The sequence below is a fragment of the Anomaloglossus baeobatrachus genome, chromosome 4, assembly GCF_048569485.1.
Source record: "Anomaloglossus baeobatrachus isolate aAnoBae1 chromosome 4, aAnoBae1.hap1, whole genome shotgun sequence".
Lineage (NCBI taxonomy): Eukaryota > Metazoa > Chordata > Amphibia > Anura > Aromobatidae > Anomaloglossus > Anomaloglossus baeobatrachus.
In genome coordinates this window covers 397,256,510-397,271,404 of record NC_134356.1, presented here as the reverse complement: position 1 = coordinate 397,271,404, position 14,895 = coordinate 397,256,510, and positions in this window count along the sequence as shown.

The window sequence follows — 14,895 nt, the reverse complement described above, 5'->3', positions numbered from 1 at the left end:
GCAGAAGTCCAATAGCCACGTTTAGGATGCCACTAGGTTCACTCAGTGTTTGCTAGTATAATGGCTTAGTTATAATGAGTTTGAGTGTGCAATGCAGGCAGATGTGCTGCAAATATCTGTGCACTACAGGGACTATACAGAAGTCCAATAGCCACGTTTAGGATGCCACTAGGTTCACTGAGTGTTTGCTAGTATAATGGCTTAGTAACAATGAGTTTGAGTGTGCAATGCAGGCAGACGTGCTGCAAATATCTGTGCACTACTGGGACTATACAGAAGTCCAATAGCCACGTTTAGGATGACACTAGGTACACTGAGTATTTGCTAGTATAATGGCTTAGTTATAATGAGTTTGAGTGTGCAATGCAGGCAGACGTGCTGCAAATATCTGTGCACTACTGGGACTATACAGAAGTCCAATAGCCACGTTTAGGATGACACTAGGTACACTCAGTGTTTGCTAGTATAATGGCTTAGTTATAATGAGTTGGAGTGTGCAATGCAGCCAGACGTGCTGCAAATATCTTTGCACTTGTGGGACGATACAGAAGTCCAACAGCCACGTTTAGGATGCCACTAGGTTCACTGAGTGTTTGCTAGTATAATGGCTTAGTAACAATGAGTTTGAGTGTGCAATGCAGGCAGACGTGCTGCAAATATCTTTGCACTAGTGGGACTATACAGAAGTCCATCAGCCACGTTTAGGATGCCACTAAGTTCACTCAGTGTTTGCTAGTATAATGGCTTAGTTATAATGAGTTTGAGTGTGCAATGCAGGCAGACGCGCTGCAAATATCTGTGCACTACTGGGACTATACAGAAGTCCAATAGCCACGTTTAGGATGCCACTAGGTACACTCAGTGTTTGCTAGTATAATGGCTTAGTTATAATGAGTTTTAGTGTGCAATGCATGCAGAGGTGCTGCAAATATCTGTGCACTACTGGGACTATACAGAAGTCCAATAGCCACGTTTAGGATGCCACTAGGTACACTCAGTGTTTGCTAGTATAATGGCTTAGTTATAATGAGTTGGAGTGTGCAGAGGACAGGAGGGTACAGTGCCAGGGTTGTGGGGCTCTGGGTAGAGGAATGGAAGCCTGCCTTTCTATTCCCTCCTAATGGGGAAATGCAGCGAGGAAATCCCTGACCTTAGCTACACAGACGCTGTCATCTTGTGTAGCTGTTAAACTCTGTTTTCAGGACCTGTCACCTATGGCTCCGACCCTGCCGGTACGAGCCCTTAAAAGGACTGATAGAAAGTGCTCTCCCTAAGCTGTCCAGCGCTGTGTATGAAGCGCATACAGCAGTATCGGCGATAGGACTCAGGACGGAGCTGCGCCAGTGATGTCTGACACCAAGGACGCAGAAGGCAGATAATGGCGTGCTGGAGGAAAATGTCTGGTTTTATAATGCAGGGACATGTGACATGGACATCCTATCAGGCCCGCCCCACTACACGCGCGCGCTTAGGGAAGGAAGACAAGGAAAAAAAAAAAAAAAAATGGCGATCGCCATTATCCATACAGCAGTGATCTGAATGCGCTGTTCCCGCACACTATACACTGAAATTTCATAATAGTGTGAGTCACAGAGTGACTTACACTATTACAGCGGAAAGCCAGCTAGGAATTAGCTGTTTTTTTTGCTGCTAGAACCGTTCTCGAACGTATCTAGAACTATCGAGCTTTTGCAAAAAAGCTCGAGTTCTAGTTTGATCTAGAACAGCCCCCAAAATCACTCGAGCCGCGAACTGGAGAACCATGAACCTAGAACCGCGCTCAACTCTAGTCGCAGCGTGCAAAGTACCCCATAGTGGATTATACAATTTGTTGTGCAATTTTTCCTGAGTATACCAATACCTAATATGTGATTTAAAACTACTTTAAGGCACAATCCATAGTGAAGAAGTGAAGTAGTGCCATATTTCAGTTCAGATTCACTTGAAATGGGAAAAAGAAATAAATGAGCCGGAGCATGAGTTTGTACACATGCATGTTATAAGCGCATGTTCAAACTGGCCATGAGACAAAGAAAACCCAATCTCAAAATAATATGGACATATACAGTACCTTCCTGTAACTAAAAAAAGCATAATGCATATAAATAAACATAACGTACTTAGTAAACACTATTTTTAATCACAAAAGCGTAATGCCATCGCACAGCAACAAGGTGTACCCAATTCGGGACAGTACTTAACGCTCTTTAGTATTAAAACCTCACCATGTGTCAGTACAGACCTGAATCTGAATAATGGCAAAGAGTGACTGGGTCCCGACTATGAACACACAGCGATGGGAGGCACTTTAGATGAAATGCCCCCTTGTGGGTGCCATGTTACTTTGGAGAGGCTCTGAGATGCCAGAAAAGCAGAAACCCCCACCACTTACCAAATTTAACAAACTGCACCCCTCAATAAATTCATGCACTTGTACAGTGAGCATATTGACACTACAGGGGTGTTATAAAATATTATACTATTGGGCGATGAACAATAGCTAAGTACATTTTTACAACTAAGATGTTGTATTAACCCCAGATTTCTAATTTTCACAAGGGGAATAGGTAAGGCCACATATTGTGTTACATAATTTCTGCTGAACATGGCAATACCCTACAGGTGACTGTACAGTAGCATTTGGCCCCACTACAGGGATTGGGAGTGAAAGAGCACCATTTGATTTTTGGAGCACATATTTTTCTAAAATAGTTTGCAGATTCTATTTGCAGCACCCCTATTTCCAGAACAGAAGAAATTCCCTCAATTGACCACATTTTAGAAATTACAACCACTCTGGGAATTCATCTACAGGTGCACTGATGATTTACTCTCTGGAAAACACCCATGGTGCCAATGCAGTCAATATTTCAGAATTAAAAATTGCAAATACCAACAGATGAAAGTGTCCTACCCCTGCAGTGGTCGAACTGCTCAGATCCAGGGGTTGCTGCTGTGGCTCGAGGGTCTCCGGACACAGGGGCTCACGGACACTTCAAATGAAAAGGGGGTATTTACAGGAGATAAGAGTTTGTGACGCCACCCGTGTTTCGCGGTAAGGGGAGAACCGCCACTTCCGATGGGAGTACCCGGGGGAGATGGAGTGGGGCAGCCAGATGACATTCTCTCCAGGGGTAGGGGAAGCCCCAGGACTCTGGATGTTGGAGGTGGTGGGGAGTGTGGTGCAGGTTGGAAGCAGGGAAGGACAGCGTACTCACTCAGGCAGTGTTGGTAGTGCTGCAATCGCAAAGCAGACTCTGACACAAAGGTAAACCAAGTCTCTGGGTGCCGCTGCCCTCTTAGTGGAGCTCGTCCGGGTGTCAATCTCCTTTGATACTGCCGGATGGTCCGGAGCCTGCCTCCGTGCACTAATTTTAAAATGCTTTGGTGGCCCGTTGGCTTAAAGCTGTCCGGGTCTCGCTTCCTATTTGTTGGTAGTGGAGATGTGCTCTCAGGAGCTCACGCTTGGGATTTTTGCAGGCTGCATGGATTGGAAAGTCCTATCCCACTCGTTGCGCTAGTGCCCCCAATCTCTGAGCTTCTTGGGGACAGTACGTGAAGACACTATCCTCCACAGGCTAGTTGGTGGGTTGCCTGAAGCTACTCCCCAACCTAGGGTCCTGTACGCCGCTGTGATTTCAGTCCTGGATCAGTTATTAGGCTTGCAATGCTAGTCCGTCCTCTAAGACTGGGTCTAGGCACCCAGCCTCAATACCATGCAACTGGGTCTCCAACTCCTCTGTCTTCGACCCAACCAACTACATACAGAGAGCGACTACTCCCTCAGCCCCTCACTTCCCGAGGGCTAACACTGTTCTCTCCTCAATTCCCTCCCACCAGCCTACCTGACCCCTAGGTGGGCGGCCCTTTTCCAGTTAAGCAGCCCACTAGTGTGTCTGACAGAGTGTGATGTGAGGTGTGGTTGGGATTTGGATGCAGATGGAGGCAGTACCATAGGTTGGGAACCCAGAACCAAGATTAGTTGAGTCCTGCACCAGAGAATAAAGAGGGTGCAGTACCCTGTGACACCCTGACTAGTTCAGGGGCATCACAAAAGCATGCAAACACGGCACTAATTTTTCAAATAAAGTGCAAGGCTCACTGCTCAACCTGTATCCTGCTGTAAGCTCCAACTCAATAGACAATGCACTGCTTCAATTTTCCCAGTGTGGGAGGAAAAGGCAGCTGAAAATCATCTGAAGAAAGCAGCACTCCCTTCGGTAAAATCATACCTTTATTGAAACATGTTCAAAAAAATGGTCAAGGACTGCCACGCCTCTCTTACTCCCCTGCCATGTCTGTTAGTCTGTGACTATTTTTATAAAGATGCTTCAATGAAGGTATGATTTTACTAAGGGAAATGCCACTTTCTTCAGATGATCTTCAGCTAAAAATTGCAAATAAGTCCTTATCGTGAATAGTACATTGTAGTGCCTGTACATTGTACTCAGCTCTTGCTTTTGGACACCTGCACCCTGTAAATTAAGCAGGCTCTCCTCACTAGAACAATGCCAAACATATGGGCGCTAACTGTGGTTTAGGCGCATTGTGGGGCTCAAGAAGGAGGGGGGCATTTGGATTTTGGAGCAAAAAATTAGCTGGATGTCTATTTTTAGGTGGGGGCATAGTGTTTTTCAAGACCCTTTGTGATACCTGTAACATGGAAGCCCTCTATAATTTGGTTAATATTGAGGACTTGCGTTTTGTGGATTTGGTTGAATGGTATTTTGTGTCGATTTGCGTACAGAACACTTTGGTTTCCAAATTTATCCTGTGGTCTATGCTAAACACTTACATCAGGATTTCCACCTACATCTTCAAAATACGATATTTGGAGGAAACCCCTGATGGATCCATTCATTAATGAGGCTGCATAGTTGCTCTGGATGATGTTTGGCCTCTGCAGTAGAGATGAGTGATGTTCGAGGTTCGAGATTCGGCATTTTCATGTTCGAGTGATTTTGGGGAGTGTTCGAGTCGTTCGATGAACTCGAACAATTTGCTAAAAGTTCGACAGTTCGAGTTGCGTTCGAGAATGGTTCGAGCACCAAAAGCGTGGCTTTTCACAGTAAGTATGTGCGCACCTTTCGTATCTGTATGCATCCTGCGTCCCCAGCACAATCCCTGTCTCTTTCCTACTCACCGATCATGGGCGTCTCGCTGCACGGCTGTCACAAATCTCCAGCGGTATTTCCTCTTTTGAAAATGGCTGCCGCTTCATTAGTCAATTAGTTATTCCGTGCTTTCCCCTCCCACCGGCACCCATGATTGGTTGCAGTCAGACACACCCCCACGATGAGTGACAGCTGTCTCACTGCAACCAATCACAGCCGCCGGCGGGCAGGTCTATATCGTACAGTAAAATAAATAAATAAATTTAAAAAAAAAAATGCGGTACCCCCCATATTTGATACCAGCCAGGATAAAGCCACATGACTGGTGGCTGGTACTGTCAGGATAAAGAGAGCACCACATTATGGAGAGCCCACCACCCTAACAATATCAGCAGGCAGCCGCCCGGAATTGCCGCATTCATTACATGCAGCAGTCCCGGGATTCTACCCAGCTCATCCTGAATTGCCCTGGTACGGTGGCAATCGGGGTAAAAAGGAGTTAATTATGACAGATGTCTCCCCGAGACACCTTCCATGATTAAACTATAAGTGAAAGTAAAGAAACAAACACAACGAAAAATCCTTTATTTGGAATAAAAGACAAAAAGACACCTCATTTACATTTTTTATTAATCCCCAAACAACAATCCTGGTCCGAAGTAATCCACACGACACTGTCAGCTGTGCTACATGAAGATGAAAAGGAGTAATCTGTGTCCTCTCCATGTAGCACCTGAAGTGAGCCACGCTGTCACCAGACTTCACTCTGCAATGTAGACGTCAAGATTACCAAATCTGCTTATGTTTCTCATTAGAGCCAGTGGCTCAATGGTAAGAGCTCTCGCCTAAGAAGCATTAGTTCACAAGTTCAAGTCCCGGACTTTCCGGTAAAAAATAAAATGTATTTTTAATTTTAATTATTTATTTATAATTATAATTTAATTTAATTATGCACTGAGGGGAGGAGCCGGACATCAGCTGTGAGCCACGGGACACACCTCTAAAATCGGAGCAGTTCACGGAATGAGGTTGCATTGCTCTCTCTCTCTCTTTTTCTCTTTCTCTCTCGCCCGGCCGGCTAAACTATCAGCTGATGCTGTCGGACAGGAGTCTGCACAGAAGTGTGTAGTTTCTTTGGGTTTTTTTTGCACTGATGCATCAGCTGATTGTATAAAAGCTGTTTATACAATCAGCTGCTGTGTCATGTGATTCAGGCCCTTGAACCTGACACATCATCTGATCACTTTGCCTTCCAGCAAACCGATCAAATGATATTGGATCTGGATTGGACGATGCGGGACCATTGACCCAGGATTACTGCAGAGGGGAGTTCTTTTTTTCAATAAAGATGGAGTCACTAATTGTGTTGTGTTTTATTTATAATAAAAATATTTTTCTGTGTTGTTTTTTTTTATCTGTACTAGAAATTCATGGTGGCCATGTCTAATATTGGCATGACACCATGAATTTCAGGCTTAGGGCCAGTTGATAATATAAAGCTATCCCTAACCCCATTATTACCCAGCGAGCCACCTGTCACCAGGGCAGTTGGAAGAGTTGGATACAGTGCCAGAAGATGGCGCTTCTACGAAAGCGCCATTTTCTGGGGTGGCTGCAGACTGCAATTCGCAGCAGGGGTGCCCAGAAAGCTTGGGCACCCTGAGCTTCGGATTCCAATCCCCAGCTGCTTAGTTGTACCTGGCTGGACACAAAAATTGGGTGAAGCCCTCGTTATTTTTTTTTAATTATTTCATGAAATTCATGAAATAATTAAAAAAAAAAAAAAAAAAAAAGGGCTTCCCTATATTTTTGGCTCCCAGCCGGGTACAAATAGGCAGCTGGGGGTTGGAAGAAGCCCATAGCTGCCTGCTGTACCTGGCTAGCATACAAAAACATGGTGAAGCCCACGTAATTTTTTGGGGGGGCAAAAAACTCCTGCATACAGTCCTGGATGGAGTATGCTGAGCCTTGTAGTTCTGCAGCTGCTGTCTGCTGTCTGTCTGGAGAAGAGCAGACAGCAGCTTCAGACCTACAAGGCTCAGCATACTGCAGGGTGCAGTCTGCAGCCGCCACAGAAAGTGGTGCTTTCATAGAAGCACCATCATCTGGCGCTGTATCCAACTTTTCCAGCAGCCCTGAAGCCGGGTGGCTCGCTGGGTAATAATAAGTTAATACTAGCTTTGTTTTACTAGCTAGTATTAAGCCAGAGATTCTTAATGTCAGGCAAGTTTGACCCGGCCATTAAGAATCTCCAATAAAGGGTTAAAAAAAAAAAAAGACACCACAGAGAGAAAAAATACTTTAATGGAAATAAATACACAGACACACTTAGAGACTCCATGTTTATTACTCCCTGTCATTCCTCCTCAATCCTGCTCTTCTGTATTCTTTCTCCTTCAACCCATGCAGCTCTGCTACATCGGACAACACTGCATGGGAGGAAGACGCTGCTGCTCCCCGTGCAGTCTAATCACTCAGTGAGTGAGCAGAGGCTGCGGGCTGTAAGCGGTGACCTCACAGCTGACAGGTGGGTTACCATAGCAACGGTGCTCCAATCACGTGATTCCCGGTGTCGCAATTCCCTGGTTGTGGCATCTAGTCCTTGCATGTGGGCTGACTCTGTAAAGAGAGCCCATATGCAAAACGGGGAAGCCGACCATGTGCCAGAGCATTTCGCCGGTACTTGGAGATGCTGGAACGATCACCGTGTACCGGAGAGATGCACTGACAGGACCTAGCATGACGTCTAGTCATGTGACCAGTCTGTAGCCAATGAGATAATAGACACGTGACTGGTCACATGCTATTTTGACGTCATCATAGGTCCTATCATCAGTGCTGGTTACCGGGAGGATGCAGCGATTATCGGAAGGAAAAGTGGTGGGAGACAGTGTGCAACTATATGTGTACATGTATAATGTGTTTTTATGTGTTTGCCTCCTATTATTTTCAACGGGGTTCAAGTGGTTCATCGAACGGTTCGTCGAACGTTCGACGAACGGAACCTCCGTTCGACGAACTGAACCGAACTTGAACACCAGGGGGGTAGCTCATCTTTACTTTTCAGTGGTGTTCGTCTTTTCAAAAGAGAATAGAACTGTTTATGACTGCACTTTTGTGCATGCCTAAACAAGACACATAAAAAGATGTAGACTGCCACACCACAGATCAGACAAATGTTCAAAGTGACTTCCTCTGCCTCATTACATTTAATTGTCTGTTGGAAATTTCTTCTGAATCATATTTTTCACAGATATACCCGTAATCCCTGATGTAAGCGCTCAGAGTATAGTGTAGGATAAATATGAGCCATTCTATACTGCAATCTTTGGTAGGCAGAATGATCAAATCAACAGCAGTTGAAGAAATGGCTTCATTTTCAATGTAGTTTTTTCTTTGACTCCTGCTCACCAATTTATACAATATAGGTACTCCCCTGGGATTCCCTCTCATCTTTTGAGATATGCACATGCACTTTATATAGGGAATTTTAGTGGCTTTTTTATTGATATTCATATACCCCCCCATTACCAAACTAGTAGCTATGACCATGAATTTTACATGTTCACTGTCCTTTTGTTACATGTATGTCTGAATTTTTCTTATTGTAAATTAAATTTGATGAAAATAATAATACATTTGAATAAAAACATTTTGCATGATATACTCCTTGTCCTCCTGTTTTCTATGTATTATGGAGTTATGCATAATCACTTAGACGTATTTTTAGAGGTGATTTGGGATTTACTTATGATGGTTTCATTGGGAATTCGCTTGTTAAACTTTTTTAAGTTTGGCTACCATAACACTAAAAATGTTTTTTTAAAAAATAAAGGGTTTTGCATCAATAAATTTTGAAGGCTATAGTTTTTTTATTTTTCTGCTGACAAAGTCATGTGAGGGCTTGTTTTCATTGTATGACTTATATGGGAGGCAGAATGAACAAATCAACAGCAGTTGAAAAAATGGCTTAATTTTTTTATTTTTTTTACACCATTCATCTTGCAGTATAAGTGATAGTGCGACTTTATTCTTCAGGTCAGTATGATTACAGGGATACCACAGTTATATAGTTTTTAGGTTTTCCTGCTTTACACCATAAAAACTATTTTATAGAAAAAAATAGCTTTTGAATTGCTGTATTCTGTGAGCTATACATATATATATATATATATATATATATATATATATATATATATATAATTTTTTTTTTTTTTTTTTTTTTTTTTGCTGATGGAGCTGTATAGCAGCTTCTTTTTTTGCAGGTCAATATATTTCCAGCAGATATTTCTCTTTATGGTGTTAACTGTAACATAGTAACAGTTTCTAAGGCTGAAGGAAGACCTTATGTCCATCTAGTTCAGCCTATTTTTAGTGCCGCTGTTCTGCAGTGTTGAACCTGTGGAAAGCAAGAAGCCTGAGTAGTAGTTAACTGAAGGGGTTAACTGGTGTGACAGTGTTATAGATCGGGTTCTTATGGACGCGGTGATACTAAATATGTGACCTTTTTTTCTTTTTTACACAAATATATCTATTTAACAGACTAGTATTTTTTTATTTTTTTGTTCTTCATTTTGCAATTTTTAAAAAATATTTTTACATTTTTCTTTACTTTATTGTAAACTTTTTATGTAGTTTCTTTATGGGACATTACATTTTGCTGCCCTGATTGCAGCCACACTGCATTGCAATGCTCGATCATTGCTGTACAAGTTAGCTGTCAGAGCTGCAGTGTCAGAAGCTTCAGGGGTTATGCTCCTTATGGTCCTGAGAATTACGCAATCCCTTTTGCAATTCCCTAAATGCCGCAATCTATATCAATCATGGAATTTAGGGTGATAAACAGCCTGGAACTGTCCCTGGCTCTGAGTGTCCAACCTCAACTGTCGTGAAAGTAGTGTCCCCAGCAATGATTTCGAGCGCACAGTTCCTGTGCTCTGCAATCACCACAACATATTGGTATGTCCAAGATCGAGAAGTCCTCAACTAAAAAGACATCCAAGGTCGTGAAGGGGTTAAACATGATTTTTTTATGTAATTACTGGGATTTTGGTTTTCCTTATCTAGTTGAAATCCTTTTGTCCTAAAGGACATACCATAAAATAATTTAATGATATGTCAATCACATGTGCTACATATATATTTATTTATTTATTTTTAGTTAGTTTAATGCTTGTTTTTGTTGGTAGTCATTCTATACAATCTGTAAAAGAAGGATTGTGCCAAAACTACAGAACTGTCCACTAGAATAAAACTATTTCTATGAAAGTGACAATGGCAATCCAATTTCATATTATTATCTCAGCCAACAAAAAAACTACTGGAGCCTTCACTGTGAAATTTGTGATCAGGATGAAAATGAAAAAGTAAAGAGAAAATCATATTGCAGATAAATAGGTGAATTAGGACAATAAATAATATTCTTGCCATTGTTATTATTTTTCTCATTATGACCAATGTAAGAGGTGTCAAAACAGTATGCCGCAAAAATTACCAAAACGAATTTGAAAGATAATATAACTAAACAAATTAAACTAAAAAATATACCACACTGTGATTTAATACAGGGATATAAATTACAAATATTAAAGTTTCTAATCAATCATATTTGGATTTCATGGAACAATTATTTGACAGGAGTTAATTTCATAATATATATAGGTTGTTAAATCTTATATTCTGAGCCTTTAAATGGAATCTGTTAGAAGGTTTTTGTCATCTATTTTCAGAGTATCATACCAAAGGGCACAAGAGCCTGGTTTCAAATCAATGAGTATTTTATCCACAGGCGTTTATCACTGCCTGACTACGTCTCATGCACAGAGCGGTCGGGCTAATCTGTGTAACACTGCCTCCACCACTGATCAACAGCTGTCACGGGTGTGTCACGGTTGACAGACAGTCATGTGGTTTCGGGCTGTAGAACGTGTGGGGTTTTAGCGCTGGTAGACATAGACAGGGATGCAGTAAGAGACGTAGACAAGTTGTTAGTCCATAAACAGTGTTTTTTATTTCACACGTGGTACACCAAAAATAAATAATCTTTCTTCAGATAGTATAAAACAGAACAAAAAATAAAGCCCAGTTTGGCTAAGAGTTCAGGACCTTCCGGTCAACTGGTTTCATGAAGCAAATTTTAAGCAAATACACTCAAACAGCTCTCCTGCCCTACCACCCACCCACTGAGGAGATCTGGCTGATTTAATCCTGTGCTAATTGTGCACCTGTGTTACTACAGAACCTGATCTAGTAGGGAAAAAAAATCAAGCCAGGGTTAACCCCTTCCCTGCTGCTCACTAGTGCCAAGAGCACATGCTGGGAAGGAAATAGCTCCCATCAATCACCATTTTACTGTGTCACATACCCATCCCCTTTTTTCAACCCACAGGGGGTGGACAAATGCCAAACAGTTAACATGGGACAGGGCATCTGCATTCCTCTGCAGTCTGCCTGCCTGATGTTCCACTGAAAACTTGAAATTCTGCAGGGACTGGAACCACCTGGTGACCCAAGCATTCTTCTCCTTGGCCCGACTCATTCATGTAAGAGGAGAATGATCAGTCACCAAGCAAAATGTCCTCCCAGTAAATAATAGTGGAGAAACTTGAGTGTCCATTTAATGGCTAGTCACTCCCTCTCTACTATAGTGTACCTGGTTTTAGCAGGGGTAAGCTTCTGGCTCATAAAAACAATGGGATGCTCATATCCATTGATTTCATGAGTCAGTACTGCACCAAGACCCACCTCTGAGGCGTCTGTCTGTACGATAAATTGTTTTATAAAGTCAGGTGTAATGAGAACAGGTATTTCACACAATGCGGCCTTCAAAAACACTAAAAATGCTTTTCTAAAAAATAAAGGGTTTTGCATCAATAAATTTTGAAGGCTATAGTTTTTTTTTTCTTCTGCTGACAAAGTCATGTGAGGGCTTGTTTTCATTGTATGATTATATGGGAGGCAGAATGAAGAAATCAACAGCAGTTGAACAAATGGCTTCAATTTTTTATTTTGTTTACGCCATTCATCTTGCAGTATAAGTGACAGTGCGACTTTATTCTTCAGGTCAGTATGCTTACAGGGATACCACAGTTATATAGTTTTTAGGTTTTCCTGTTTTACACCATAAAAACTAATATATTTACAGTATATATATACATATATATATATATATATATATATATATATATATTTTATTTTATTTTTTTTTGCTGATGGAGCTGTATAGCAGCTTCATTTTTTGCAGGTCAATATATTTCCAGCAGATATTTTTCTTTATGGTGTTAACTGTAACATAGTAACATAGTAACAGTTTCTAAGGCTGAAGGAAGACCTTATGTCCATCTAGTTCAGCCTATTTTTAGTGCCGCTGTTCTGCAGTGTTGAACCTGTGGAAGGCAAAAACCCACAGAGTAGAAGCCTGAGTAGTAGTTAACTGAAGGGGTTAACTGGTGTGACAGTGTTATAGATCGGGTTCTTATGGATGTGGCGATACTAAATATGTGAACTTTTTTTCTTTTTTACACAAATATAACTATTTATCAGACTAGTATTTTTTATTTTTTTGTTCTTTATTTTGCAATTTTTTTAAAAAAATATTTTTACATTTTTCTTTACTTTATTTTAAACTTTTTTATGTAGTCTCTTTATGGGACATTACATTTTGCTGCCCTGATTGCAGCCACACTGCATTGCAATGCTCGATCATTGCTGTACAAGTTAGCTGTCAGAGATGCAGTGTCAGAAGCTTCAGGGATTATGCTCCTTGCATAATCCCTAAGGTTTTCCGTAGCTGGGTGAACCAGAGGTTGCAGTAATTACCTTGGGTCACCATGGTGACAATCGGGTCCTGGCAATTACGCAATCCCTTTTGCAATCCCCTAAATGCCGCAATCTATATCAATCATGGAATTTAGGGAGATAAACAGCCTGGAACTATCCCTGGCTCTTAAGGTACTGTCACACATAACGAGATTGCTAGCGAGATCGCTGCTGAGTCACGGTTTCTGTGACACAGTAGAGATCCCGTTAGCGATCTCGTTATGTGTGACACCTACCAGCGATCAGGCCCCTGCTGTGAGATCGCTAGTCGTTGCAGAATGGTCCAGGCCATTTTCTTCAAAGGCGATGTCCTGCTGGACAGGACACATCGCTGTGTTTGACACTGTGTGACAGGGTCACAGTGACTGCTGAGATCATTATACAGATCGCTACTGCGACCTGTATCGTTCCTGCATCGTTGGTAAGGTCTGAGTGTGTGACATCTCACCAGCGACCTCCCAGCAACTTACCTGCAATCCCTATCAGGTCGCATCGTTTTCGGGATCGCTGGTAAGTCATTGTGTGTGACTGGGCTTTTAGTGTCCAACCTCAACTGTCGTGAAAGTAGTGTCCCCGGCAATGATTTCAGGCGCACAGTTCCTGTGCCCTGCAATCACCACAACATATCGGTATGTCCAAGATCGGGAAGTCCTCAACTAAAAAGACATACTGGTACATCCAAGGTCGTGAAGGGGTTAAACATGATTTTTTTTTTATGTAATTACTGGGATTTTGGTTTTCCTTATCTAGTTGAAATTCTTTTGTCCTAAAGGACATACCATAAAATAATTTAATGATATGTCAATCAAATGTGCTACATATATATTTATTTACTTATTTTTAGTTTAATGCTTGTTTTTGTTGATAGTCATTCTATACAATCTGTAAAAGAAGGATTGTGCCAAAACTACATAACTGTCCACTAGAATAAAAATATTTCTATGAAAGTGACAATGGCAATCCAGTTTCATATTATTCTGGTTTACCCATGGAGCTCCTGCTGACCATGATGTTACCAGAACTGGTTGGTCTCCTGCTGCTGCTGATTAAAAATCTGCTGCTGTTGGGTAGCCTCCTCCTGGCGCCGAGCAGCCTTCTCCTGGTGCCAAGTAAACTCCTGGTTAAAGATCATCTGCTGCTGCATAGCCTCCTGCTGTCACCGAGCGACCTCAGTCAGCGCTTTCACCGCAGCCTCAATTTCTGCAGATAACCTGGACTGGGTTGGTGACAGTCCTTTGACCCAGGACATACACTGATGCCCAGCCGGAAGTGCAAAAAAAACAATTGTGCCAGCCTCACTGCGTATGCCTGCTTCAAGCCACCAAATATGGGGTTTTAGCTCTGGAAAGTGTAGGCAGCGACATAAGAAGCGTAGATAGGTTGTCAGTCCAAAAACAGTGCTTTTTATTTCACACATGGTACACCAAAATAAACAGTCTTTCTTCAGATACTATAAAACAGAACAAAAAAATAAACCAGTTTGGCCAAGAGTCCAGGACCTACGGACCTACCAGTCCACAGGTTTCATGAACTAAATTTCGAGCAAATACACTCCAGCAGCTCTCCCGATCTATCAGCCACACACTGAGGAGAATCTGGCTGCCTTTTATCCTGTGCTAATTGTGCACCTGCGTTACCACAGAACCTGATCTAGCAGGGAAAAATCCAGCCACGGTTAACCCCTTCCCTGCTGCTCACCAGTGCCCAAAGCACATATTGGGAGGGAAATAGCTCCCATCAATCACTATTCCTTTTACAACATCACATACCGACCCTTTGTTAAACCCTAAGGGGGTGGACACATGACAAACAGTGGACCTGGGACAGGGCATTTGAGAGGGAGAGAAATAGCTCCCATCAATCACGATTTATTTTACTGCATCATAAATACCACAGCGATTGGCTGCACAATATGCTCCCTGACTTTCCATTGTTTCTGCTGTCAGTATTCATTGGTATAGGT